The sequence below is a fragment of the Jaculus jaculus genome, chromosome 5, assembly GCF_020740685.1.
Source record: "Jaculus jaculus isolate mJacJac1 chromosome 5, mJacJac1.mat.Y.cur, whole genome shotgun sequence".
NCBI lineage: Eukaryota > Metazoa > Chordata > Mammalia > Rodentia > Dipodidae > Jaculus > Jaculus jaculus.
Window position 1 is genome coordinate 34436314 of NC_059106.1, and position 27469 is coordinate 34463782.

A 27469-nucleotide genomic window follows, 5' to 3' on the forward strand; every position below is an offset into this window, starting at 1 on the left:
GGCCAGTCTAAACCAAAACATAGAGGGGGAAATGTGGCATACTGGGAACATGGAATAAAACAGAGGTTGAAACATGACAGAAGACTTTATTATGAACTGAATAGTGTGCCCCCCCCCAAATCTGCACTTAGAGCCATAATTCCTGATGTAACTCTATTTGGAGATCACCTGACTTTGAGGAATTATTTAAGACTAAAAGAGGTCATAAGGGCATGACTATAACCTGTTAAGACACAAGTGATCTCTAGCCAAGAACAGCAAAAAACACAGAGGCCTATCTGGTGAGATGACTACACTCCACCTATGATATATTTCATAGAGATCTGTGAGAAAAGTGCTCAAGGGATGAACCAGAAAACATAAGGAAAGTTTTGGCCAGTGTGTGCTGTAAGTATGTGCATCAGAATATCACACAGACTATCACTATGTTCAATAATGTATGTGGATCAGAAGTGTAATATTGTTTAAAACTTCCCCCAACCTGACGATCTCTTAGACATGTTCTCATCATCACCTTTCAAGGCAGAGCGCAATCGAACCCAGACACTACAGAGGTCAGAGTCCAGCCTTTTCCAGTCCCTTATGACTCATGAGACCTTTCCATAAAGATCTTACATGCTAAAGGATTTTATGATATGATATAAAACAATTTTAAGTTTAAAATAAGTTTGGGGGGGGTTTCTTTGGAACAACACAGAGAAAATTAGCCTGCCCCTGTGAAATGATAACATGCAAATTCATGAAGCAGTCCATATGTTTTTAGAAAATAGGGATTTTTAAAAATTTTAGATCAATGTATTATTAAAATCATATTACAATGTTCATTTAATATAATCTTCTAAAATGTCTATTGTAATATATAAAGGGTTTGGCTTTTTATCATTTATTATCTGACATATACTGTTTGATTTACTTTAATTATGTAAGGAAAAAGAATGGTCCAGTAATAAATTTGAAAATGACACTGAATGTGATGTGGGAGCTGATGTATATTTAAATGTAGATTAAAACTTAATTGCATGTGACATCATCAGGACCTGACCACTTGAGTAGCTGATATTTAGAATTTCTGCATTTTGAAATTAAAAGCCCAAGTGATTCATTTTTCATAATCGTTAAGTTCTAATGGCTGTCATTTTACAAGCATTTTCTAAATAATACATTTGTGTTAGTTAAAAGCAAAACCAGATAGGATTAATAGTATATTTCTCTCCTTTCTTGATTTTTAAGTGTTTGAAAATCTTTATGAACTTCATAAGAACTTTTGTATCTGACTTGTAGATCCATTTAAAATTATCTTGAACCAAATTTGTAGAAATTTATTATCATTTTCTTCTCAACAATTTATATTCTAACATTAGTGTCCTTAAATTCTGTGTCAACTTCTCTTTTCAGTCCCAATACGTGGCCGAGTACAAACATCAGTTAAGAATTCTTTGAAGACTAGAAGAAGTGATGCAGAGGCTGGGGAGATGCTCAGCAGTGGAAGATGCCTGCTTTCCAAGCCTGCGAGCCCTGGTTCAATTCTCCTGCCACCATGTAAAACCAGATAGGCATTCATTTGCAGTGGTAAGAGAGCCTGGCATGCACACGTACACACGCACACACGCACAGTGATACCAGGTCACATTCGTGCTTTCTGATATTCACTAACTGCCACTCTTGCTCAAGAAGGTGGTGGGGGCCAGGGTAAAAGGATTGGGTTGCTTTGCCATTCTTGCTTTCTGAAGGATCACAAGAGGAAACACAGTGCTTGCACTAGAGGCCGAATCATACTCCATCACTAAATGTGTGGGTCATGAAAGTAAAAGGCTTCTGAGCGTGTAAAAACCAAAGCAATAATTCAAAATCAAGCACGTAACGAATTTGAGGTGTTCTTGTAACACTTGCCTGTGTTGAGTCTCACAGCGTCCCTGCAGCCTTGGGTCTGGGCACACGACAGATGCTCCTTGGCCTGCGCCTGTTGTCACAGCACACAATGCAGCTACCTCAGACACCTCAGCTCAGGTTCAAGACTAGTGTGTGTATTTTTTTACAACACATACAAAAGTTCCTGTTTTATAGGAGGAGTACAATGGATTAATTATGGAAAACCAGATATTTAGTAATTTCTACCACCATTCTTCAATTCAGTATGTAGGTATAAATTGGTATATCTTTGGATAGTATTGTGTCAGAAGGTTTGATTTTAAAATTTTCTAATTGAAATCCAGGCATGGTGGCTCACACCTTTAATCCCAGCACTCAGGAGGCAGAGGTAGAAAGAGTGCCATGAGTTCAAGGCCACCCTGAGACTACATAGTAAATTCCAGGTCAGTCTGTGCTAGAGTGAGCGAGACCCTACCTCAAAAGAAAAATTTCTAATTGGGTTGCTGACTTGAGTGTCATTAAAAAAAATTCAATATATTTGAGACTAGGATGAGGGGAGAATTTCCAGCAATTTCCAAAATAACCATAGCTATACTTCTGCCATTTTGTTCTACATATTTATGTAAAGCAGCATTTTATGTATTGATGGTTCTAAAATCAAAATATCAATCAACTCTGAAAAATGTTGCTGATTCTGTGCATCTGCACCATCAAATATTCAGCCAAGATTTAATTCCTTATGTAAAAATAAACAAGCACATTCATCTCATTAGTATGCAAATTTGTTTTCATCTTTAATAAATGACAAAATCATATGCATACCAAAGAATTCTTTTAATATAATTTTGCTTTTGAGTTATTATCAGTACATCTTTGATTTGCATAGCTATTTTAGATACATGTATACCTGGGATCACACAAAACTTTCCTCAGGTGAAAAAAGGTTTAAAAAGCTCTGAGAGCAGTGGACTTGGACCATTACAGGGGTCTGGAGGGTTATCAGTTATCTACAAAATTCTGATTCAGTGAAGCTGGGGGGAGGAGCGGCGGGGTCACATGTTGCATCTCTAATAATTTTCAACAGCTACCAGTGGTGCTGGTCCATGACCATACTGGAAACAGTAGCTCCATCATTCCAGACTGCTCAACATTAATTTCCTTAGCTCCACGTGCCTATTATTTCCTTGCCAGGGATACTCTATCCTCTGAGTCATCATATCTGTTGAAATCCTACCTGGTCTTCAAGTCAGAAATCACTGCCAGGGGTAGGAAGCGGGCTCCATGATTAAAGGGTGATGTCTTTTACTCTGTCTGCTAGTCTAGGTTTAATTCCCTAGTCAGCTATACAAAGCTGGGTGCAAAAAGTGGCACAAGCATCTGGCATTCATTTGCAGTGGCAAGACACCTTGACATATCCACACGTACCCATGTAAATGACTAAATAAAATACATTTTAAATCCACTGCACTTGCACTGGCTGGCCCTGTCTTCTCTCCAGAGCTCCCGTTGTTCTTGACCCAAGGAGAATGCACACACTGAGCCAGACTCCAGCTCTAGTTTGCTATCCCTTCGAGGACACTTTGTTTGTGTCTCACTCTGGTCTGATGAGGCAAATCTTCCATTTTGAAAACTATATTTTATTGATCTTTAAATCCCCTTAATAGCACAGAGCACACATAGGCATTTAATAAGGCCACTTCTAGTTTTAATTAACTTATGAAAAATATTGTTTACATATTCAACAAGTAGTTATTGCATGCGCCATGATAAATGATCCCAGTCTCATAATAACAGTCACAGACAGGATGATTTATCTAGTGTTTACTATCTGCCAGACATTATACTAAGTATCTGGTGTTTATTAACTCATTTAAACCTCAAAACAAATTTATACAGTGGCATCCATAATAACCTTAATTTTACCTCGAGAAAGTCTAAAACCTGCTCAAGTTCATAGAGGGAAGAAAGAAAAAGGAACCAGTGTTTGGATCCCAAGAAATCTGGCCCCAGAGCTATTGCCCATGATATTTTACTTATAGAGGCAGCATAGCAAGGGGAGTGGTATTAAAGACAAACTAAATACTAAATACGCGATGAAAGAGATGCTACAACTGGAGTATGGGAGAAGGGGCCGATCCAGTTGTGGCATGTGTCAACAGGACTGTGTGGCTCTGTACAGAACCAGTTACAGAAACACTGGACAGTAGCTAGGTGTGGTGATGCACACCTTTAATCCCAGCACTCAGGAAGCAGAGGTAGGAAGATCCCTGTGAGTTCAAGACCAGCCTGGAATAGAGTAAAGCCTAACTTAACAACAAAAAATAAAAATCTGAACTGTACATAGGAAGACATGCCAGGTGCTACCATACCAACTCAGGTGAAAGATGCTGACAGCTTTACTAGGGAAATGAATTCAAGGAAAACTTTTGGATGGTGGGGCAATGAGGGGCTTAAAAGTTTGCCTTGGGCTGGAGAGATGACTCAGCAGTTAAAGGCACTTGCTTGCAAACCCTGACTGCCCAGGTTCAATTCTCAAGCACCCATGCAAAGCCAGATACATATAGCATATGTGTCTGGAGTTCCTTTGCAGTGACAGGAGGCCCTGGTGTTCTCTTCCTCTCTCCCTCTCTGTCCCTCCCTCCCTCCCTTCTTCCCTCCCTCAAATGACTAAATGAAAACAATGTACAAAAAAATACTCTTCAACAATAGTGGCCAATGGAACTTCCTGTTTGCTAAGAGGGAGCATGATGGGAAAGCACAGCTCAGGCAGGAGAATGGCGGCAGCCGTGTTTGATGGGTGGTGTCTGAGCTACCTCCTAGCTTTGCAAGGGGGACATTGTGAACGGTGACAAAGAGTTGTAGTCCTGAGATTTACCTCCACAGCTGCAACCACCATCAGAAAGTGTCAGTCACCTTCTCAGTGCTAGGACAAAATACCTGACTAAAATCAGTTTGAGGAAGGAACGGTGTATGTCCGTTTATAGTTCGAGGTTACAGTGCACCATGGTGAGGAAGGCCTGAGAGCGGGGCTCAAGGCAGCTGGTCACATTCAGCGCACAGTGCAGAAGGAAGCATGGAGTGGTGAAAGCTGAAGGATCAGCTAACTTGCTTTCTCTGTAAGCCAGGAACCCAGCCCATGGGAATGTCCCACTCACAGTCAAGGCTGCTCTTGGGTCTTTCCACCTCAACTAACCTAATCTAGAAAATCCCTCACAAACATGACCAAAGATTTGTTTCCATGGTGATGCTAACTTCCCTCAAATTGAACCATAGATTAGCCATCAAAGGTAGAAAATATTTGTTTTAATCCATAAATTTGAGGCTGGGGAGATGGCAGAGCATTTGCAACACATGATGACCTGAGTTTGATCTCAGCACCAAGATAAAAAACCAAGTATGGCCACACACACCTGTAACCCAAGTCCTGAGGAGGGGTGGAGACAGAAGAATTCCTGAGTCCCATACTGACCAAAAACCTCAGTCTCAAAGAAACAACGTGGGAGAGAGAGAAGACACCTGGAATTCTGCTTTGGCTACTGCATGTGTGTACACAGGGCACAGATACCTGCATACACATGTGCATAAACTACACATATACACCACACATTCACACACAATTAATTTGTTTTCAAAGGCCAAAATTTGAATTTTCCATGTACTAAGTTCTCACTGAATAAACGTGAATAAAACAACATGTCAGCATAGCCTACTGAGTCCTAAGCCACTGCAGACTCAGCCTCTCATTGGCACCTGTATAAACACTGGCCTCACACCCAGTCTGTAAAATACTTACACCTATGATGGATGCATCAGTGCTGGCATGTACAGATGTTTTCCCTTGACATTGGCCTCTGAAAATACAATGAAGCAAACATCTTCATAATCTTTTCCTTGGATCAGGAGATGTTTGTAAACAATGGGAGGAAATGCATACATCATGTGCAAACACCACACCATTGTACAGAAGGCATTTGAACATATAAGGATCCTCCATGGATCCCGAGGTCCTGGGATTATCATCTATGGATACTTGGGACTTGCATCCACAGAATCTGAGCATCTAAGGATTTGTGTACCAATCCCCATAGATCCCGGGGTCCTGGGACTATCATCTATGGATACTTGGGACTTACATCCACAGCATCTGAGCATCTAAGGATTTGCATACCAATCCCCCATGGATCCCAGGGTCCTGGGACTATCAGCCAGGGATTGCAGGGGCTTGCATCAGAGCTCAAGATAAGGGAGAAAATTGGGAAAGTGGTTGCCTCTTGAGTAGGAGGACCTGAGTTCCATTCCTATAACCTACATAAATGTCCTCCCCAGCTCCCAGGTACACACACACACATGCACACACACACACACACACACACAATAAAAACGATAGGAGAGCTGTATATTTGGAATCTTACTTAAAGCCAGGGAGTTGGATAAGAGCAGTGAAATGAGATGCCCCAGCATTTTTCAGCTTAGAATTTAGGTGGCCAGCAGAAGAAATAACTGGAGGGTCTGAAAAAAAAAAATGAGAGATGTTGTCACAGATACCAAGAGAAGAAAATGGTTCTAGGAGAAAGGTTCATGGCAGCTAGCTGAAAAATCAGTGTGGGACCAGAGGGGCAGCCACTATCTAGGGACACCTTTAGGTCACTTGGGATCTGGATGAAGAATGTCGGTGTTATGGAGGCATCTAGGGCCTATGGAACAGTGGAGGAAGAGAAAGTGAGGGAGAGATGCTGGCAACCGCTGTCCTGAAGTGTGCTGTGATGAAAACCAGAAGGGGGATGGGAGGAAGTGCAGAGGGTGGAGGGCACTTTGCAGATGCTATGCCATATTTTGGTGTAGGGGACTATTGACGAGAGAGAGAGAGAGAAAATACAACTACAAGAATGATATCTCTGCAAAGGCCAAAGGAAGTGACATGTGTGAGGAAGATGCTTAAGATTATTTATCTACTGAAACTGGGGAAAGGAGTAATTTGTAGATACAGTGCAATCAGGTTGGTGGAGGTGAAATGAATGGACTCTTCCTTTTTTGCCTCAATTTTCTCAATGAATTATCAAATAAGCTGAATGAGATAGGTAGTTGAATAAGGATGTTTAAGACAATCTGAAGGTAGAGCATAACCAGATGAATACAGGTGCTAGTGACTAATGAGGGGCAGTGCACTTGGGGCCTGCAGAGGTTGTGGTTATGCATTTATTCTTTAATATATTTCTCTCTCTCTCTCTCTCTCTCTCTCTCTCTCTCTCTGTGTGTGTGTGTGTGTGTGTGTGTGTGTGTGTGTGTGTGTCTGTGCATGCATGCACACACATTTGGGTCTCTTGCTATTGTAAACCAATACCAGAGGCATGCACCCACATTTTGTGTCTGGGTTTACCTATACCGTGGAACAGAACCCTGGCCATCAGGCTTTGTAAGCAAGTGCCTTTAAATGCTGAGCCATCTTCCCAGCCGCAATGTGCTTATGAATTTAAATGAAGCCTGTCAGCACAAATATGAGACTTTTTCCCTACAACCCTCAGCTGTTTCAGGGAATGCCTGAAGAGAGTGGATCGTTGATGCAAAGTATGATGGAGGTTGGGGAGATGGGTCAGCAGTTAAAGGTGCTTGTTTACAAAGCTTGTTGGCCTGGGTTTAATTCCCCAGTGCCCACATAAAGTCAGATGCACAAAGTAGAGTAGCAGCAAGAGGTCCTGGTGCCCCCATGCACACACACAATCCCTCTCTCTCTCTCTCTCTCTCTCTCTCTCTCTCTCTCTCTCTCTCTCTCTCTCTCTCTCTTAGAATAAAGATATTTTTAAAAAAGAAAAGTATGATGATACCCTGGACTGCTGACTCTGACCTATAATCCTAGTTACTCAGGAGCCTGAGGCAGGAGGATCATAAATTCAAGGCCTGCTTGGGCCACAAAATGAGTCAAAGGCCAGCCTGAGCAACTTAGGGAGACTTTGTCTCAAAATGAAATTTGAAAGAATAAGAGCTGGAGATGTAGCGCATTGGCAAAATACTTGTCTAACATGCCCAAGGCCTTGGGTCTCTTGCCCATCATGGAACGAAGGAAGGAAGGAAGGGAGGGAGGGAGGGAGGGAGGGAGGGAGGGAGGGAGGGAGGGAGGGAGAGATGAAGGGAGAGAAGAAGGGAAGAAAGGAGGGAGAAGAAAGGAGGAAAGGAGGGAAGAAGGGAGAAATGGAGGAAGATAGATCAGGCAACAGAAGAAGGATTATGGAACTAAGAAACCATAAGACCAGACCAATAGATTCAAAATCTCTATTGTGTTTAAGGATCCCAGATGTGGATTACTACAGCCTGTGAGTTGGTGGGGTATGTGGAGTGTTTACAGAGAAGGATTTCTGAAAATCAATATCACTCCTCTATTGCATATGGAACATAGTCAATTATAAAAATCTGTCTTGGCCAGATGGATTCACCAATCAGGATTTTCCAAATCTCACATAGGAAACATGGTATGTATGGTATGTAAAACCCTGGTGAGCTTCAAGGTTCCACATTCTCATCAAACACATTAATATTTCTGCAATGACATCTTGAATTTTCAGAATAAGTGGGACAAAGGAAGACTATTTGTAGGCTCACAACAAGGCAGGTCATGTCCCCTTGACAAATGAGTTCTGATACAGGGGGGGTTGGCCTCCAAAGCCAATAAATAAATACTGGCATTAGAATGATTTAATTTTGGGGATTGCAGAAAGAGCATGAATTCAACAACTCTCAGTGCTCAAGTCATTTGGTTTTTAAAAATGCTTCTCTCTTTTTTTCGTTGAAGAGATTCTACACACTCCCTGAGGAAGAGACCCGTGGTATTCAAACAATAGACATAATTTTAATGTGTTATTTCTCTGAATGTCACACATGTTTACCAGAGCTCCCTCAGAGAAATAAAAGCCCATGTCCAAGTCTGATACGCAACCCATGAAAAATTCAACCCTGTGTAAAGATATGTGAATAAACGTAGACTTGCCCTGTGGGGTGGGAAAGACTGGAGTGGGGTGGAGACATTTTTCCTGTAGAGGACCAGCTCTAGAGTGGCTCTGAGGCCGGGCCACATCCTCCAGCTTACAGTTGCTGGGAGGACCCACCCAGCAGCTGTGCTTCAATCATCTTTAGAGATTCTCTGTCCCACCCCCTGTTCTAAATTAGTGAATTGTAATTAAAAAAAAATCCAGAACTGAATGAGCTGAGAAATATACATTACACTCCATTGTGTGACTGTGTAATTATTGTACCATACATGCTGAACCAGAGATTGACAGAAGTTTTGGGAAATTAAACAAAGTTGTGGCTAAACCTGGATCCCATTCATCAGATGAATGAGACAATACTAATTTTATGCAAGCACCAGGGCTATGGCTAACTGAACTGGGTAAGTGTGAGAGAAAGAATTGGATAAGTGAAAGTCCAAATTAGAAAGTGGATGAGGGTGGAAAGTGTGTTCCAAATGATACTTTAGCCTGTCAATAATAATAACCTGTTAATAACAATAATAATTGGGCTGGAGGGATTGCTCAGCGGTTAAGGCACTTGCCTGCAAAGCCAAAGGACCCAGGTTCAATTCCTCAGGACCCATATTAACCATATGCACAAGGGGGCACATGCGTTTGGAGTTCATTTGCAGTGGCTAGAGGCCCTGGCGTGCCCATTCTCTCTCTCCCTTCCTCCCTCTTTCTCTGTCAAATAAATAAATAAATAAAAATTAATAATAGTAAACTAAAATTCTGTTTTCTGTATCAAGTTTTAGCAATGTTACCCAGGATCCAATGAAAACTCCAGTGTTGTTCTCTGTAACTTACTGAAATGAGCATGTATCTCATAAGATAAATTTTCTAGCTTGATATTCTTGAAGCTCCAGAAACCAGAGTCTGCAATTAGGAATTTAATATAGGGGGCTGGGGCAGGTAATTTGGGTTGCTGTGTTACCTTCATATTGCTGGGAAAAATCACCCTACAAAAAGAAGGATGGGAGAAAAGTTTTATTTTGGCTTACAGTCTTGAGGGGAAGCTAGCTTCATGAGGGCAGGGGAAGGGGTAGCATGAGCAGAGGCTGGACATCACCACCTTGTCATAGCAGGTGTCATAGCAAAAGGAGAGTGAGCTGAGCTCTGGAAAGAGGGCGATAGCCATAACACCCCAAAGCATGCCCCGACAGCACACCTCCCCTAGCAAGGTTCCGCCTCCTAGTCTGCCACCATCTAGGGACCAGTCATCCAGAACACATGAGTTAATGGGGGACAAGTAATTCAAGCCTCCACAGTGCAAGGACAGGTGCTTCCCATGGGTGAAGTCCTGCATCCTATCCCCAACGCTAGAGAATAAAAAGAATACAGTTCAATAACTTTACTATTCTAAAAACAAAAAAATTAATTAGATAAGGTTCATAATGTCACTAACATGTTAAATATATTCTTCACAAAGTATATTCCAGAGAAAGAGAATGAGCAAAGATAGACAGATGTATGTCTGTCCACCTGGACAGAATGCTTAGAAATAATAGAAGAAAAGAGCAGAAGTGAGTAAAACTACCCAGTTTGGAGAATTTTAAATTCCAACTGCAAGAACTGGAATTTAATTAGCTTGTTTGCCAAAACAATGCTATCAGAAGAATTTTGAACAAGAAGATGGCATTATACTTGTATATGGATTTTCTCACCAACTTAAGCCACTCCATATGCTTAGGAGTCATTAGCTATGTCTATGACTTGAGGATAACATCGAGTTCATTTTAGTTCTTGTCCTACTTTTCACTGAATTCCAAGACCTGAAATCCACAGAGTGTTCCAAGAATTCAGTCTCATATCTGGAAGGGAAATAATAACACTAGTCCTATAAAGTCCTCATGAGGATCAAATAAGACTATATATAACCCACACTGAGCAGTGTGCAGCGCAGGGGAGGTGCTCACTATGAGTCAGTCCTCTCAGACCCTCCATGCCATCTAGCAAGCAAAGGGATGTCAGAAAGGATGAATTCTCCAGGAAAACTATTCAGCTATCTATCAATGTACTGAACTTTTACATGGATCCTTGACAGACTGTAGGAGACAAAGATGAGTAAGAAGATATGGTCTCCATCCTTTGGACTCTGCAGGGATGGAAATGAGGAAAAGCCACATCAGTCACCAGAACACCAACTGAAGAGGACCCAGAGCAAAGGAGAGAGCAGGGGGAGGAGCCAATCCCGTCCAGTGGGTCTGGGAGTCAGGCAGCTTATGGTAAGGCCCCTGCCCATGAAAGTCAAGGAAGGATAGAGCTTCTCACCCAAAGCAGTTCCCTGGATCTGGCTTTCCATAAATGCAGCCTGCATCCCTCCCTTGGAAGAAGTTCCCCTTTCCTAGAGTTAAGATTCCTGGAAGGATTAAACCTGAACCTGGCACTGTGGCTAGTTAGCCCAGTGCCCCCCCTCCCAAACTTGGTATCAGGGCTGGTAAGCTCAGCCCCTGTTCCAACCCTATAAATGATCCCTTTTTGGGTCTCTAGATGAGCTTTACCCCTCTTCTGCCTTTCATGGGCAGGAGCTGTTTGTTCTGTCTCCTCCTCTTCCTTGAAACTGGGCTTTACCCTGCTCCCACTTTCTTATGGGCAGCAGCTCTTTGAATTCTCTCTTCTGTCCTTCTCTTAAGCTCTGGGTTTCCTCATTTCCAGAAGCCCCTTCATGTCCCTTGAACATAAGCTCTGCCTTCCTTCCTTCTCTGAAATTCTATCCATATTCTAATAAGACCTGTAAACTTTGGCCTCTGGTCTGCAGACTTCAATTCTTTGAATTTATAAGACAAATATCTGGGAACACCCCAAAATTATTGATGTGTTGGCAGATGAACCCCAATTCCTGTATCATATTGAGACCTTTGCAAAGAAACCCAAAATTTCTGTTTCAGGAGAACTCCTGTGGAGCCATTAAGGAATTAATTTGTAATGCAAACAAGTCACAGAGGCACCAACAGACATGGGAGTTCCTCAAAGAAGGATTGATTACATGTGATTCCAGAAGGAACATGACAGTTGGTTACTAAAGAGTGTGTTTATCCTATCTTGGATGTGATTACTGATGCAGGACTTTGGGGCTGGTGGCGAGGGGGTGGGGTTCTTGTCCATTTAACAAAGAACTCAGAAAATGGACTCTGAGAAGGATAAATTGTGAATTATTAAGTTTATTTAGAAAGAAATTATGAATCATGAGATTTTATTTTAGGGGGAATTAAGATCCAGGCATAAAGCTATCTGAAAGTCCCAAGCCAGAGGAGAAGCCCCCTCTTTGTCCAGCTGTAAAGGGCAATGGAGAACCTCTGTCACAGAGACATCTCTCCCGGGAAAGGACTCTGGAGGAGGCACATGCTCCCAGATAAGGAAGGCAGTGTATGAGAACCAAAAGATCCCCTTCCCACAGAAGACCAGAGAGGATTAAGAAATAGTGAAGGACTCAGAGATCAGGGGAAGTCATGCATGTTACAATGTGAGAAAGTACTCCAAAACAAGACATGGTGAATGCAAATAGGAGAATACCTCAGCTGAAATAAGTGTTGCCCTCTTCCCAGACTTAAACACTGGTGTTCAGGCAAAATCACAGCAAGAAAAAGAGAGATCAGGGCTGGAGAGAAGGCTCAGCAGTTAAGACCTTTGCCTGAAAAGCCTAAAGACCTGGGTTCCCCTGTGCCCATGTAAAGCCAGATGCTCTAACCAACCAGTGCTTGTGTCTGGAGTATAGAGTGGCTAGAGGCTTTAGTGTGTCTGTTCTCTCTCTCTCTCTCTCTCTCTCTTTCTCTCTCCGTCCTTCCCTCTCTCCTTTCCTCCCTCCCTCCTCTCTCTCCTTACAAATAAACTAAATGTTTTTAAAAGAAAAAAGAAAAAGAGAGCTTGCCCACACATGGGTTAGGCTTCTTTATCCAGATCAGGCATCCAATTAGGGCAAGCCTTGTTATCAGACTCAGGTGGGCAAGGGGAGACCTGATTGGTTCATGAACTCAATGTGCCGACTCAGGAGGGGCCAGCCCACCTAGGTGTGTTGAGCTGAGGCAGAAGCAAGAAGTTCCTGGGGTGGAGTGGTGCTGGCAGCCGCCTTAGAGACACTGGACTGGGTGTCAAGTTCTAGTTTTACCAAAGCAGGCGGGCTGGCGTCTCCTGGCTAACTTATTCATGGCCTATGAACAGCACTCTTCCTCCTGATTCTCTTTCGCTATTATCCCAAACACAAGGAGGACTAGTAACAGTGAAACTATAGATTGAGCTGGAAGTGGGAGAAAAAGAGGGGACCATAGGAGAGTTAGAAAATCCAGAGGCCTCCAAGTTGCCAGCTTTGACGCAATACTGGTAGAAATTAGAACCAGGAGATAAGTTCAAAAAGAAAAGTCAGGGTCAATAGGCTGAGGGGTTAAGATGGGTTGGGTTTGAGATTATTGTGGTCCATGTAGATACAAACAAGGGCCTGAAATTCAGCTGAGAATCATGATGGATTCATGGGACTAGAGCACAAATGACAAGGGACACCCAGGAGGTGACCAGGTTCAACCACAGACTCTGAAGGTGAGAAGTAAAGTGGCCAGGGATGGAACCACAGTGTGGAGCACAGTACAGGAGAGGGAAGGTGTAGTCGGGAGAGTACAGATAGAGAAAGAGAACAGAAAAAGGAATGTCTGGAAAGTCAATGCAGAAGGCCAGGAGAGACCAGCTGTGATTTAAGCAGAAAGAAGGTCAAAACAGATTTAAGCAAAAAAACACAACCCACTACATTCCTTTTATAGCCACTTCAAAAACAAGGCGCAACGCCTTGCTGATTTTTTTTCCTCCATGTCTTATGTATTGGCTGCAAACAGCAAAACAATTCCTGAAAAGAATGCTAGCTTCTCTCGTTCTGAGATGTCTTCAAATGCACCATGTAGTCATACATGCCTCAATCGACTCCATTTAACCACAAAGATACATTTCCCCGAAACCACCAAAACTATGCTACCAAGACCCTTGGTTACTTCTCAATACATACAGGATAAAGGGGAAAATCTTTTTGTTTGCCATTCATAAGTCTTCTTATGCAAATCACAATCTCATGTTCTCTTGTGGGAATATTTCTTTGATCTAGTCATTGCCATCAAACAAACCTTACATACTTCATGCCTCTAGTAGTTTGTTGACACTTGACATAATTTAGTCTCCCCTAAGTCAGAAGCAAGCAAAAACTCTGCTATGTCAATCTCCATCCATCCTTGGAGGCTCAGCTGGGGCTCTCTCCTACCAAAGTGCTCTCTACCTTTCTTATTGCTTATTTCTATTTAGAATCTATTATGCCAGAGGCTTGTAGGCCTGAACTGTCAAATGATCCCTGGAACTATCTTAGGACCTCAGTTTTTTCATCAGTAAATTGAGATCATTTTAACTTCTTAGATTTAAAAATAACTTGATCCTATCTGCTGAGGTACATGAATGTCTAACAAGATAGAGATCTCTGAAACTGAACAGAACAAAACAGTGGTGTCCATGTACATGGTCACTCCTGCATGAGCCCAACCACACTGGGCGTGTTCCCAAGAAAGAGATGGACTACTGGGGCTGGAGAGATGGCTTAGCGGTTAAGCGCTTGCCTGTGAAGCCTAAGGACCCCGGTTCTAGGCTCGGTTCCCCAGGTCCCACGTTAACCAGATGCACAAAGGGGCACACGCGTCTGGAGTTCGTTTGCAGAGGCTGGAAGCCCTGGCGCGCCCATTCTCTCTCTCTCCCTCTATCTGTCTTTCTCTCTGTGTCTGTCGTTCTCAAATAAATAAATAAAAATTTAAAAAAAAAAAAAACAGAGATGAACTACTGGAAAAGCTCACCAGGGACCATGGATGTGGAATGGAGCTCACACAAGGGATGGAAGAATGGTGCAGTCACAGGAAAATCCAAGCATTTCATTCACAAAATTGTAGCTAAAGTCCAGAACAAAGCTGATTTAAAAAAATAAAAACACTATGAATAAGATGGACTTAGGATCCTGTTATCTGACTCGAGCGAGTGACTTCTCAACGCATCACTTTGGGTTCCCTCTGTACACATTGTGCCATCACGAGAGGCACTGTCTTTTCAAGCCTCTGAATATGATGGCTAGAGCTTGGAAACTTGTGGTGCGTGTGTGCTTGTGTGTGAATGAACATGCAGGACAGGGATAGTGCACATATGTGCACATGCATGTAGAGACCAGAGGATAGCCTTGGGTGTGACTCTTCAGGCAAATCCTCCATTTTTTGTAGAGAGTCTCTCATTAAGCTAGACTGGCTAGCCATCAACCTCCATGTATCCACCTGGCTCTGCTTCTCCAGTGCTGAGAGTACAAGTGTACACCCCCACACCTAGCCTTGTTATGTGACTTTTAGGGATAGAACTCAAGTCCTCATGCTTGTGAGGCAAGCACTTTTCCCATTGAGCCATTTCCAACAGCCCCACGGTTGGAAGATTTTTAGTTTTCTTTTACTTCCTTAATAATCCCTTTTCTTTGACAGTTCTACTGTCTCTGTTTCAGTAGAAGGCTTTTCTCGGTGCCTGTTGATCTCCTCTTGGTCCTCAATAACAAGTATAGTGGTTTGAATGCTTGGTCCCTGGCTGGTGACAATTTGGGAAGTGGAGCCTCTTTGGAAGTGGTGTGTTGTTGGCAGTGGGTTTGGGAGTATTACAGCCAGCTTCTCCTTGCCGAATTTGGCTCACTCTCCTGCTGCTATTGTCTACCTGCTATGACAGAGGTGATGTCCTGCCTCTTTCCATAGCATGTTTTCCCCTGTCATCATGAAACTTCCCTCATACTGTAAGCCAAAATAAACAACTGTCCTCCCATCAGCTGTTTTTGACTGAGTGCTTTACCCAGCATGAAGAAGGTAATTGCAACCACAAGGGTATATACAGCTGTGTGTATGTGACCACTCTTAAGGTTTAGGACTGTGTTTTGTTTACCTTTTTAGCTGAAACACTCTTTCAAATTTGCAGTAGTAGAGCATAACTGAGCCACCCTTTTTTGATTTATACCATATTTGGAGCAAGTTATGGCATCAAAAACCAACAAGAAGTACTGAGTCTTTTATGAAATTTTATTGGGTGACCAATAGTTGAATGATTATGTCATTTATGACACAAATGGTAAAATTTACCTGGAAAACAGCAAACATAAGGAAACAGATGAAAGGGAACATGAAGACATAGTTAAATATGTGAACCATGATTGGGTAATCAGTTTTAATATGATGTGCCCTTCCTACCTAGCAAGAACTATTCTCAAAATTCAACAGGTAACTCTCCCTATTCTGTAAGGTAGATTTTATCAACTTCCCATTTTACATGTATGAAATTGAAAGCTTAAAACATTTCAAATTGGGCTGAAAAGGTGGTTCAGTAGTGTGGTGGTTTATTCAGGTGTCCACCATAAACTTAGGTGTTCTGAATGCTAGGTTTCCAGCTGATGGAGATTTGAGAATTAAAGCCTCCTAGAGGCAGTGTTGGGGGTGGGCTTATGGGTGTTATAGCCAGTGTCCCCATGCCAATGTTTGGCATACTCTCCTGTTCCTGTTGTCTACCTTATGTTGGCCAGGGGATGATGTCCACCCTCTGCTCATGCTATTGTTTTCCCCTTCCATCGTGGAGCTTCCCCTCGAGCCTGTAAGCCAAAATAAACCTATTTCTCCCAGAAGCTGCTCTTGGTTGGGTGATTTCTACCAGCAATGCGAGCCTGACTTCAACCAGTGGATAAAGCACTTGCCACACAAGCAGAAGGCCCTGAGTGCTCATCCCCAGAAGTCATGGAACTGCACCAGACAGGTGTGACAGCCAACCTGTAGTTCTAAGGAACTAGGGGATTCCAGGAAAAGCTGGATAGCCAAACTAGCTGAATCAGAGAGACCTAGGTTTAAGAGAGACTCTGTTTCAATAAATAAAGGGGAGGGTGATTGAGGAAGACATCTACCATCAACCTCTAGCCTCCACATATGCACCCACACGTGTGAACACATATATCCCCATGTGCACACACATATCACATACATACCAGAAAACATTCAAGTTAGTAACTTTTAAGCCAAAATTTGTATCCAGACTATTTATACAACAGTCATTTAACCTTTACTGACATAGCTGTCTTTCATCAGACACTTCTGAATTTAGACCTGGGAGGAAGTCACTACAATTAGAACTTCTCAGTGGCCCATGTTAGGTTCAAGACTGCACATTGTCTGTGATCAAGAGGTGAGACCTTGAAGACCTGATCTTGGTCCAGGAGTTGTTGATGGTTGCTTTATGCATATATGCATATCCATTCTCTAAATGGAATGGAAGATTCTTGGGGGGATGGATGATGACTTGTGGTTTTCCATGTCCTTTACACAATATTTCATGTGCATAGTACACACAAATAGTTTGTTGGTTGTTTTTGAAGGGCTTTCCACTAGTGAGCTTTTGAGAAAAGCAGGTGAAGAGCTCACCTCTGATCTTCTGATGTTGAGCATGAAGACCAAAAAAAAAAAAAAAAAAAAAAAAAAAAAGCTTGATGACTTCTAAAGCTCCCTTCCCAGGGTACAGTTTGGTAGGGGACAAAAATAGACCAGCTCCTCATGGCCTTCCAGGACACAGTTGGAAAGTGCTATGCCAGAATTTCTGACTTAAAAAAAAAAGATGAAATGAAGCTCGGAGCATTTGATCATGTGGTCGGCCTCCTACACTCCACTCTGAAATACACCAGAGACACCGAGGTAGAATTGGTGTTGGGAAATGGAGCAGGCCTTCCCAGTGACCTCAAGGAAATCACAGTCACCACCTCAAGCTGAGTGAATATTTTGAGACTCCAACATTCAAAGACAAGATGAGAGGAGCAATCACAACAGTTTTACAAAACAGTCAGCAGTGAGAACACATCCGAAAAGTTACAGCAGGATTGGGAGTAATCGATCCTAAGTATCTGATGAATTGTTGAAAATACTTTGAAAGGATCATTTTGCCTCTCAGCAACGGCCATTTGGTATTACAAACAGCACAACAGAATTTTGAAACCAAAACTATAGGGGTCACTTAGCAATTGACTCTGTACTTAGATGCATTATTGTTCTATTTCTTAAGGCTAAATGTAAGTGCAAAAAAATATATTTTTGAGTCCTGACAGGAAAAGTGTAGGATAATGGCAATAATCCTCCAAGTCTACTCATGACAACTTAAAAATGATACATTGTATGTAACCATTTTCATCCCATAACAAAAATGTAAAAACATGATGTGAAGCAAAGAGAGAAATAATGAGGGTCGATTGAGTCTGAAAACCATCAAGTAATCCTGCAATGAAATGCCATTGATTTCAAAGTCATCATTTCACCATCATTGAATAAGACAAGCCCTAATTTCCAAATGAGCTATGTACAAATTAGAAACTGTATTATTACTGGCTATCCTCTGGCCTCCAAAGTCAACCCAGACTTGCTAAACACGCCCATTCCTTCTACCCCCTTTGCATGCCCATTTGCCTGGCTCAGTGCGAGCCACCTGCCAGCTCTGCTTACCGCCAGGCCCCAGCAGAGAGAGGTTACATGCAATGCTGTGAGAATGACTCAAATACCCAGGCTTTCCCCCCTGCCCCGTTAATTTATCATCCTTGACCCCACTAAAAATAACCAGGATCAGGGTGGCAAGGGCACTGCAAGCTCACAGCTGCTGGTAAGGCACACTCCACCATGTAAAGGGCGTAAAATGTTCCAGTGGACTGTCCTAGGGCCTGTTCCTTTTGACCTTGTTTCCATGGGAACCCTATAGAATTCTAACAAACTTACTTCGGAACTGGTATCTAGAGCAGAACCCATTCCTAGGCTAGGTACGATGTCTATAATCACCCAAAACAAGGCTAGGCTTGGTGGTGCAGGCCTGTAATTTCATTTGCTCTGGAGGCTGAAGCAGAAGACTGAAAGTTCACGGCCAGCATGGGTTATGTAATCAGACCCTGCCTCAAAATAAAAAGTATAATGAGCATCAGGTTTGGGACATGAAATAGAGGACCAAGTCAGTTTCTTGGGCCCAAGGCTTGTTCAAGGCCAGGAGAGGCCTGTGGGATCTGAAGCAGAGTGGAAGGAAGATTCAGAACACAAAGAAAGACGGGCAGGATCCACAGGAGAAGAGAGGGAGGTTGGGAACCCTGCGGGGAGGAAGGAGGCAGTAGGGCTTGCAGGAAGGGCAGAGGGGACACTGTGCTAGGAGGGGCTGAGCACCCGGCACTCGCGGTGACTTAAGCCTTAGTGAGGGGGACATTCCTTTCCTGGGTCTGGGTTGTATGGCCACTTGTTAGGGTTCCCTGGAGGGCTTGCACAAGCTCCCTCGGGGGAATGACCCTTGGATTGCCACATCCCCGCCCAGGGTCACAAGCAGGGGCTGGACGGTCTCATTCCTCCTCCAGATCTGGGGCTGGGTGGCTTACTCAGTTTCCTTAGCAGTAAATAGGGATTATCTGGTCCTGGGCACACCTATTAGCAGGTATTTTTAAGCAGATGTTTAAAAATCTAATAAAGAATTTTGTGGATGGAGCCCAGTGGTGGAGTGCTTGCCCAGAACACATGAGGCCCTAGGTTCAATCCCAGTTCCACAAAAATCAGTCCCACCCATATGAAGAAGTGAGAGCAGAAATTACGAACTTAAAAATATTCTTCCAGGGAATCAGGAGGAATTAAAATATCAAGAACAAATACATATAGCAATAGCAGCTCCCTTGCAGAAATACTCTGACTCCCAACACAGGTTTGGGCCATGTCTCTCCTGTCTCATTTGTGTCCTACCTGCTGGTGGACATATGTGTCCCTGAGAGTCCTGCCTTTCCACTAGTGCTGTGGTGCATGCCCCGCACTTCTCCCTTGGGTCTAGGTCTGTGAGCAACAAAGGCTTCTGTTAGTCATGTGCATTCTTAACCTCTGTCTTGTCTGAGGGACATGGCAGAACCTGTTCAATCCTGATCACTGGCTTTCTACAGAGTAACTATCTTGATAGGGATAAACTGAACACAACGAGAAAATCTGTTGACAAAAAAAAAAAATTAAGAAGACTTTTAGGTGAAACCATTTGCTAATAACAGTGTCATGGTAACTCTATAAAATGAGTCTATCTAGTCTCAGAATCTTCCAGTAGAGCCAGGCATGGTGGCACATGCCTTTAATCCCAGGTAGAAGGATCACAGTGAGTTTGAGGCCAACGTGAAACTACATAGTTCTAGGTCAGCTTGGGCTAGAGCAAGATGTTAACTTGAAAAACAAACAACAAAAAAAGAGTCTTCCAATGGTTTAGGAAATTAGTGATTGAGAGTATAGAATCTTTTGTAATTAGAATGTCCTCTCTCTGCATCAGGAGAAAAAGTAGGTAAACACAACACAGTCACAATAAACACAGCTGAAAGAAAAGCAAGCAAACAAACTCAAATCATGGTGGCCATTCTTTTAAGATAAATATTATGGGGAATGAAAGAGAGAGAACTGACAAGGCCTCATTCAAAACTGATCAGCTGAAATTGACAGAGACACAGTTAAGGTCACAGTTGTGCCAAGCACACGAGCTGAACTGCAGAGGATGTGGAAGTCACTGGGCTTTGACTTGACATCGTGCAAGTGTGCTTCATTACGGAAGCCCTTGGGGGAGCTTCCGTTTCCTCTTCGAATGTGGGGAGTCATCAGGAATGGAAATTACCTGGTTGTGAAGTTAAGAAGACTGCAATAGATGCCAAACAGCGGGGTATCACTCTAGGGGATTTTCCCATCATCCAAAGCGCTCCTACTTGATCCTCTCTAGACATGGCCTTCAATTACGGTCGAATGTCCTCGTCTCGTTTTCAGAGGCTTATTTTGCAGACATTCTCCCAGGGAGCATGAAATGGGAGAACACAGAAGGAATAAGAAAAAGGATTTTAAAACCAGAATAGTCATTATAGCCACAGGGGAACACAGTTGAGTGTTGGGCAGCTTTTATAAAACTTTATTTTATTTATCTTGTTTGCTGAGGATGGCTTTTACTAACGGATGTGACTGTCAATATAGTGGCAAATATATCTGCGGTTAGAATAGGAAGCTGGGCTCTGGCTATCCCCTTGCATGTAGGCCAGCATGTGGCATAGGAATATGTTCATATTATCAACAAAGCCTTCCTCTGGAACTTCATAACATTGGAAATGTTTTCTGAAACCACAGCTTAGCCAGTATGAGCCCTTCTAGCATCCCTATGAAGAATTTAAAAATTGCCCAGAAGTCTCCTCTATTGAGGGAAGTTCTCATACACAGCCCAAGTCAGCGATTAAGCTCAGGTCCCGTCTGAAAAGGAGTAGCCTTCCTTCACCCACATTTGCTTACCAATCTTTCCCTTTAAATATTTAACTTTATTAACTCCTGAAGATCCTTCATGATACCAACGCTCCAAGACTTATTTGCTATATAGCTAAGAAAATTTATTCAGGAAACAGGGGGAGGAGTCTTCTCATGCTCTGTGGGTTTTTCACTGACTTATCCTTGTGGTCTTGGACATCCTTGACTTTATTCTATCATCTTTCTTACTGAGAGCTGACAGTCTGTGCTGACTGCCTCAGGACATGGTCTCCACATTCACCTCAGAGCTTTGTAGCCCAACAATTCAAAAAGAAAATATGTTCAGTAGGTCCCAAATAGTGTAGAAAGAAGCCAGTGCCCTGACACCCACCCATACATGGTCTGGGCATAGCATGCCACACACTCAGAGCTTTCTGCACTACTGAGCAGTAGCCAATCTACTATAAGGTTGAATGCTTTTTAAAATTTCTCACAAAGAAATAGGATTGCTGGGCGTGGTGGCTCATGCCTTTAATCCCAGCACTTGAGAGGCAGAGGTAGGAGAATCACTGTGAGTTTGAGGCCACCTTGAGACTACAGAGTGCATTCCAGGTAGCCTGGGCTAGAGCAAGACCCTACCTGCAAAACAAACAAAAAAAAAGAAAGAAAGAAAGAAAGAAAAATAAATAAAAACAAAAGAAATAGAATTATTCAGTTCATCAATGGAAAAGGTCCAGATAGATCACTTAGCTCCACCCCTGAGGCCCAGCAGAGCAAGCAGGTAGTTTTAGTTTTAAGTTGCTTCAACATTCATTTTAAATGCTAGCTAGACTTTCTCATACCAGAACTCATTTAAGACTTAGTTCCTCAAAGTGGGGGAATCTAGAGAACTATCTTTTTTAAAAAATATTTTTTGGTTATTTTTAGTTATTTATTTGAAAGCGGACACAGAGAGAGGAAGAGGCAGATAGAGAGAGAGAATGAGTGCACCAGAGCCTCCAGCCACTGCAAACGAGCTCCAAATGTGTGTGCCCCCTTGTGCATCTGGCTTATGTGAGTTCTGGGGAATCAAGCCTCGAACAGGGTCCTTAGGCTTCACAGGCAAGCGCTTAACCACTAAGCCATCTCTCCAGCCTAGAGAGATATTTTTTACCCTATTTTCTGATGAGGACACACCATGGCATAGCTAGATTTAACCTTCTTGACTGCCCCTCAATCTTCACACTGCAGATGAATATACCACAAGGATCCTTTCATCACAGAGTGCCTGCATGGAGTTCATGAGTGCCCACTGTAAGCTCAGCAGCTGTAGCTTCCTTTCAGAAATATGATCCAGGAACATACTGACTCCCAACAAAGGCTCTGTCCATAACTCTCTTCCTTCTCACTTGTGCCCTACCTGTCCCTGGACATGTGTGTCCCTGAGAGTCCTGCCTTCCCCCTGGTGCTATGGTGCAGGTTTCTGCCTTTTCTCTGTGGTCTGTGTGTAATCAAATGCTTCTGGGGCTGCAAAGAAATGGTCCAACAGTTAAGTGTTCTTCTTGCACAAGTGTGAGGGTCTGAGGGTACCTGAGATCATACAAGTTTGAATTTCTAGAATCTATGTGGAACAGCTGGGCATGGCCATGTGCACCTGTAACCCTAGGCCGTAGCAGAACAGAAAGCCAGGAGTTACCAGAGATCAATAAATAAATGGGAGCAGTAAGAGACTATGGCTCAAATGAGAACAGGCAGAAGAGCTACGGATGGGACATTGGACTTTATGCCCATGCCACCACAAGCAGGTGCATCTGGTCCACATGCAAGCACACCAGGAGCATCAAGGGCACATATATATGAATAAACCAGACCACAGCACCACCACCTTTCCCCCAACACAAGCAAAAATAAATAAATAAAACCCTTCTGTTATTGTGTGTGCGTTGTTGAACTGCCACCTTTGTCTCACCTGCTAGACATCCCTAACTCTGATTTCCTTCCTGGTCATAGTCCTTCTGCAGAGCAAGCATCTTCCTAGGGAGAAACCGAACACAGGTTGGACAAGATACACAAGAACATTCACAGGGACAAGTCAGCTCCCTGTGAGAGAGATGCATGCTCACAGGTGAGAACCGGGGTACTTGAAATTTCACCAGGACATATACACAACCAGTAAAGCACACTCTAATGATGCCTAGCCACCCACCTCCTGCAAGCACAGTCAGTGTGCAACCTAAGTTCCTAGCCACACTCAAGTTAGAGAAAAACCCACCTGGAGATGCTCAGACCTGCAGTGGGTAGGGGCTGGCCTCCTCCCACAGGTGTGTCTCCCAGGTGATTCCAACCCTGTGCTTCTGGATACACGCTTCCTCCAGGAAACTCCTGGTGCTGTTCCCATCCCCATTTAAGCACATAACTATTACATTTTCAGAAAAGGTCACATCTTGTAAAGGGATAAACTAGTACCAGATGTGTGTGGGCCTGTTCCAGATATATCTCAGTGTCATCAAATATTTCTTTTGTTCCAAGAGTCTGAGCACATCTCATGCAGACACATCATAAGATCTGCAGAATAACAGATTTTTTCCAAGACTTTCCTTTGATGTTAGTATACAGCAACCTTCATACCTGGAGTTTAACAGGCATACACCTATGAAAAATTTACATTGGCTAAAGAGTACTTACCAGTTTGTAAATGATTCATTAACTATATCTGCATGAAAATGTCTCCATTCTCTACTCAAAGGTTGTTTAGATTTTCTGAGCCCAAGGCTGGGGAGATGGCTCAGCAGTTAAAGACATTTGCTTGTAAAGCCTGCCATCCTGGATTCAATTCCCCAGTACCCATGTAAATTAGATGCACCAAGTATTACATGCATCTGGAATTCATGTGGACCAACAAGAGGTGTTGGCATGCCCATTCTCTCCTCTCTCTTTCTCTCTCTCTCTCTTTGCCAAATAAATAGATAAAAAATTTTTTTTAATTTTTATTTATTTATTTGAGAGCGACAGACATAGAGAGAAAGACAGATAGAGGGAGAGAGAGAGAATGGGCGCGCCAGGGCTTCCAGCCTCTGCAAACGAACTCCAGACGCGTGCGCCCCCTTGTGCATCTGGCTAACGTGGGACCTGGAGAACCGAGCCTCGAACCGGGGTCCTTAGGCTTCACAGGCAAGCGCTTAACCACTAAGCCATCTCTCCAGCCCGATAAAAATATTTTTAAAAATTTCTGATCCCAGTAGTTTATTCTGACACCAGTCTGTACAGGCTCTATAATTTTAGTATAGTTATGAGGACATTCTAGAAAGCTCCTTACTTCTACATATCTGTCCTACTAGATTAATAGGAGATTTTAAAATTCATTAGCTGTTGTACTTTTTTAAAAGGCTGATTCTGTGTATATATATTTACTTATTTATTTGCAAGGGGAGAGAAAGAGAGAGAAAGGACACACCAGAGCAAACAAACTCCAGATGCGTGCACCACTTTGTGCATCTGGCTTTACATGGGTACTAGGGAATTGAACCTGGACCAGCAGGCTTTGCTAGCAAGTGCCTGTAGCCACTGAACCATCTCCCCAGCCCACAATAAATTTCTTCAAAGACTTTTGTAAGGGGACAAAGAGGAAAGAATGAAAGAGACACAGCTAGATTGGTTATGAACTAATTGCTGTGACCAAATACCTGACAAGAAGCACCTTGGGGAAAGGAAGGTTTCTTCTGGTTGATGGTGTGAGGTCGCAGTGTTTTCAGCAGCAGGTGGCTGGTGACGTTGCACCTGCTCCTTTCCACCACGATGGACCACGGCCCCTCCAACTGTAAGCCATTAAGTTGCTTTTTGTCAGGTGCTTTGTCATTCTCTAACCCAGGTGCCAAGAATCTTGAAAATCAGCGAGGTCTATGTGGCTTCATCTAATCCACGTCTTAGCATAATTACTTGATCTCTGAAATCACAAAGGGACTTAAAATTTCAGAAGAAGAATTACAGTGGGCAGTGTGCCTCTGCGCATCAGACCTCTGTGCAACAGCGGAATGAACTTTGATGCCACAACCTCATGAAACACAAAGCCCTTCAAGTTCCTGTGAATGCATAAAGGATAAACAACTTTTTTTTTAGCTTTCTCTTATTATGATTTTTTTTTATTTCACTTACCTTAAGATACGGACCCAAATTCAAGACCTCCCACTTTGTTTATTAAATTTCATTGCAGAATTGTTATGTGACTTAGCCACATCTGAACTCATATGATGTGCCTCAGTTTCCCCATCTGTGTCATGACAGGGAGAAAAGATGATTTTAGGGGATAATGATAGCCAGGTCTGCTCTGAATGCTGGAGGCAAATTGTAATTTAAAATCCCAATGACACTCCATTTTTGCCTCCCATTTCAACAGGCAAACTGATATGTTTTCCTTCTTCACGGGTCACATTATAATGTTGCTGTCTCCACGTCGGCGGGTCTTTCCTTTCTGGGAGTCAAACGTCCTGGGAGGCAGAGGGGAGGAAGTGCAGGGGCGGCTCTCCGCGGGCTTTCTTCGCTGTCTACACGCTCCTGCCTCACTCCTGCCGCATGCTTAGACCGTCTGAGCAGACAGCACTCGTGGCAAAATCTAACCTGTTCTACCAAAAGGCTGAAGGGCTTTTAAAATACAAACATTGCAAGAAGACTTGCCCTCTCTGCCTGACTTGCTCCTGTCACGTGCACGTCTGTGGACACAAGAGGAGATCTCTGAAAGCCGTCCATTTTGTGGCTACAAATCAGCCACCAGGATGAATGCAGCACTCCTCATGCGGAGGCCACTTTCTGTGACAATCTGATGGCATAGCACATAAATTAAAGGGAAAGAGCTTTATTGAAGGGAACAGCCACTGATCACCTACTCAGTTTATGTATCTGAACTATCATGCAAAGAAACTATAGAAATATGCTTAGTGAGGTAACCCAAGCTCAGAAAGCCAGGCGTCACATGTTCTCTCCCATATGTGGATCCTAGCTACAAATGGCTGGGCTTCTGTGTGAGTGGGAATAAAGTGGGAATAAATAAATAAATAAATAAATAAATAAATAAATAAATAAATAAATAAATAAAAGCAGAGGCCAGTAACTTAGAAAGGGGATGTAAAAGGAATAGAAAGGTAGTGAGGAGGAATTAAGAGGATGGTGTTGTGTACATGTAAAACTTTTGCAAAAGTCCTATATAACAGCAAAGATGATAAAATAGTGGTGGCGAATCAAGAATTTACAAAACTGGGGCTGGAGGGAGGGCTTAGTGGTTAGGGCATTTGTCTGCAAAGCCAAAGGACCCAGGTTCGATTCTCCAGGACCCATGTAAGCCAGATGCACAAGGTGGCGCATGCATCTAGAGTTTGCAGTGGCTGGAGGCCCTGATGTGGCCATTATCTCTCCCTGCCACCTTTCTCTCTGTCAAATAAATAAATTTTAATTTTTTGTTTGTTTTTATTTATTTATTTGAGAGTGACAGACAGAGAGAAGGAGAGACAGAGAGAGAGAGAAAGAGAAAATGGGCATGCCAGGGCTTCCAGCCACTGCAAATGAACTCCAGATGCATGTGCCTCCTTGTGCATCTGCTTACATGAATCCTGGGGAATCGAGCCTCAAACCGGGGTCCTTAGGTTTCACAACCAAGCACTTAACTGCTAAGCCATCTCTCCAGCCCAGATAATTTTTTTTAAAAAAATTATAAAACTGAAGAACAATGTAGTTTTTTTCCACATGAATTATACAAACAAAACAGTGTACAGATATCTCACATAAGCTAAAATGAAAAGTTTAAATTCTTCTTGGGCCACCTCTGGGAGTGTGACAGATAAAAAGGAGAATGGGAATAGGAAAGATATTTTCATGCAGAGAGCTACTGGAAGACACTTTCCCCACATCATTACATCATTAGTTTGTTACAAATAATGGTTGAATAATTGTTTTTATTAAAACATCTATTGAGAGCCTGTTTTGAATCGCTAAAGCTGAAATAATGCCATTAATATTGTATTACCACTTCATTATGAGTTAAGCAGAGTTTAACAAGTTTTATGAAAAACTAGCCATCTGTTCTAAGGAAACATGTTCTATGAACAATGTGCTCCCAACTCAAAATGTCAACTTATAAAATTATCAGCAGAACAGCAATGACAATAGCATCTTCCTTAGTCAACACTGTTTCCATTTGGATGTCCAGGCTCTCTGGAGACCTTTGGCACCTCTGCTCTACACTTATTGTGACCACACCATGCTCTTCATTGAGAAATGGGAAACACCCCAACCAAAAGGAGAAATCCATTCATGATGAACCCCTTTGCTCCCCTTCTCACTGCTCTCACGGAAGAACCACCC

At 42.8% G+C, this 27469-nt stretch overlaps 1 long non-coding RNA gene and 1 other non-coding gene across 2 annotated transcripts; one reads left to right on the forward strand and one right to left on the reverse strand.

The window, feature by feature from the left end:
* Positions 1-657: 657 nt before the first annotated feature.
* On the forward strand, positions 658-759 carry LOC123461240. Its single transcript, XR_006637531.1, has one exon. It is a non-coding gene; the product is annotated as a U6 spliceosomal RNA (small nuclear RNA).
* Positions 760-20631: 19872 nt separating this feature from the next.
* Positions 20632-24983, reverse strand: LOC123460633. The gene is made up of 3 exons (XR_006637137.1): positions 24802-24983; positions 23088-23152; positions 20632-20680 (listed from the first exon to the last, which is right to left on the reverse strand). It is a non-coding gene; the product is annotated as an uncharacterized LOC123460633 (long non-coding RNA).
* Positions 24984-27469: the final 2486 nt, after the last annotated feature.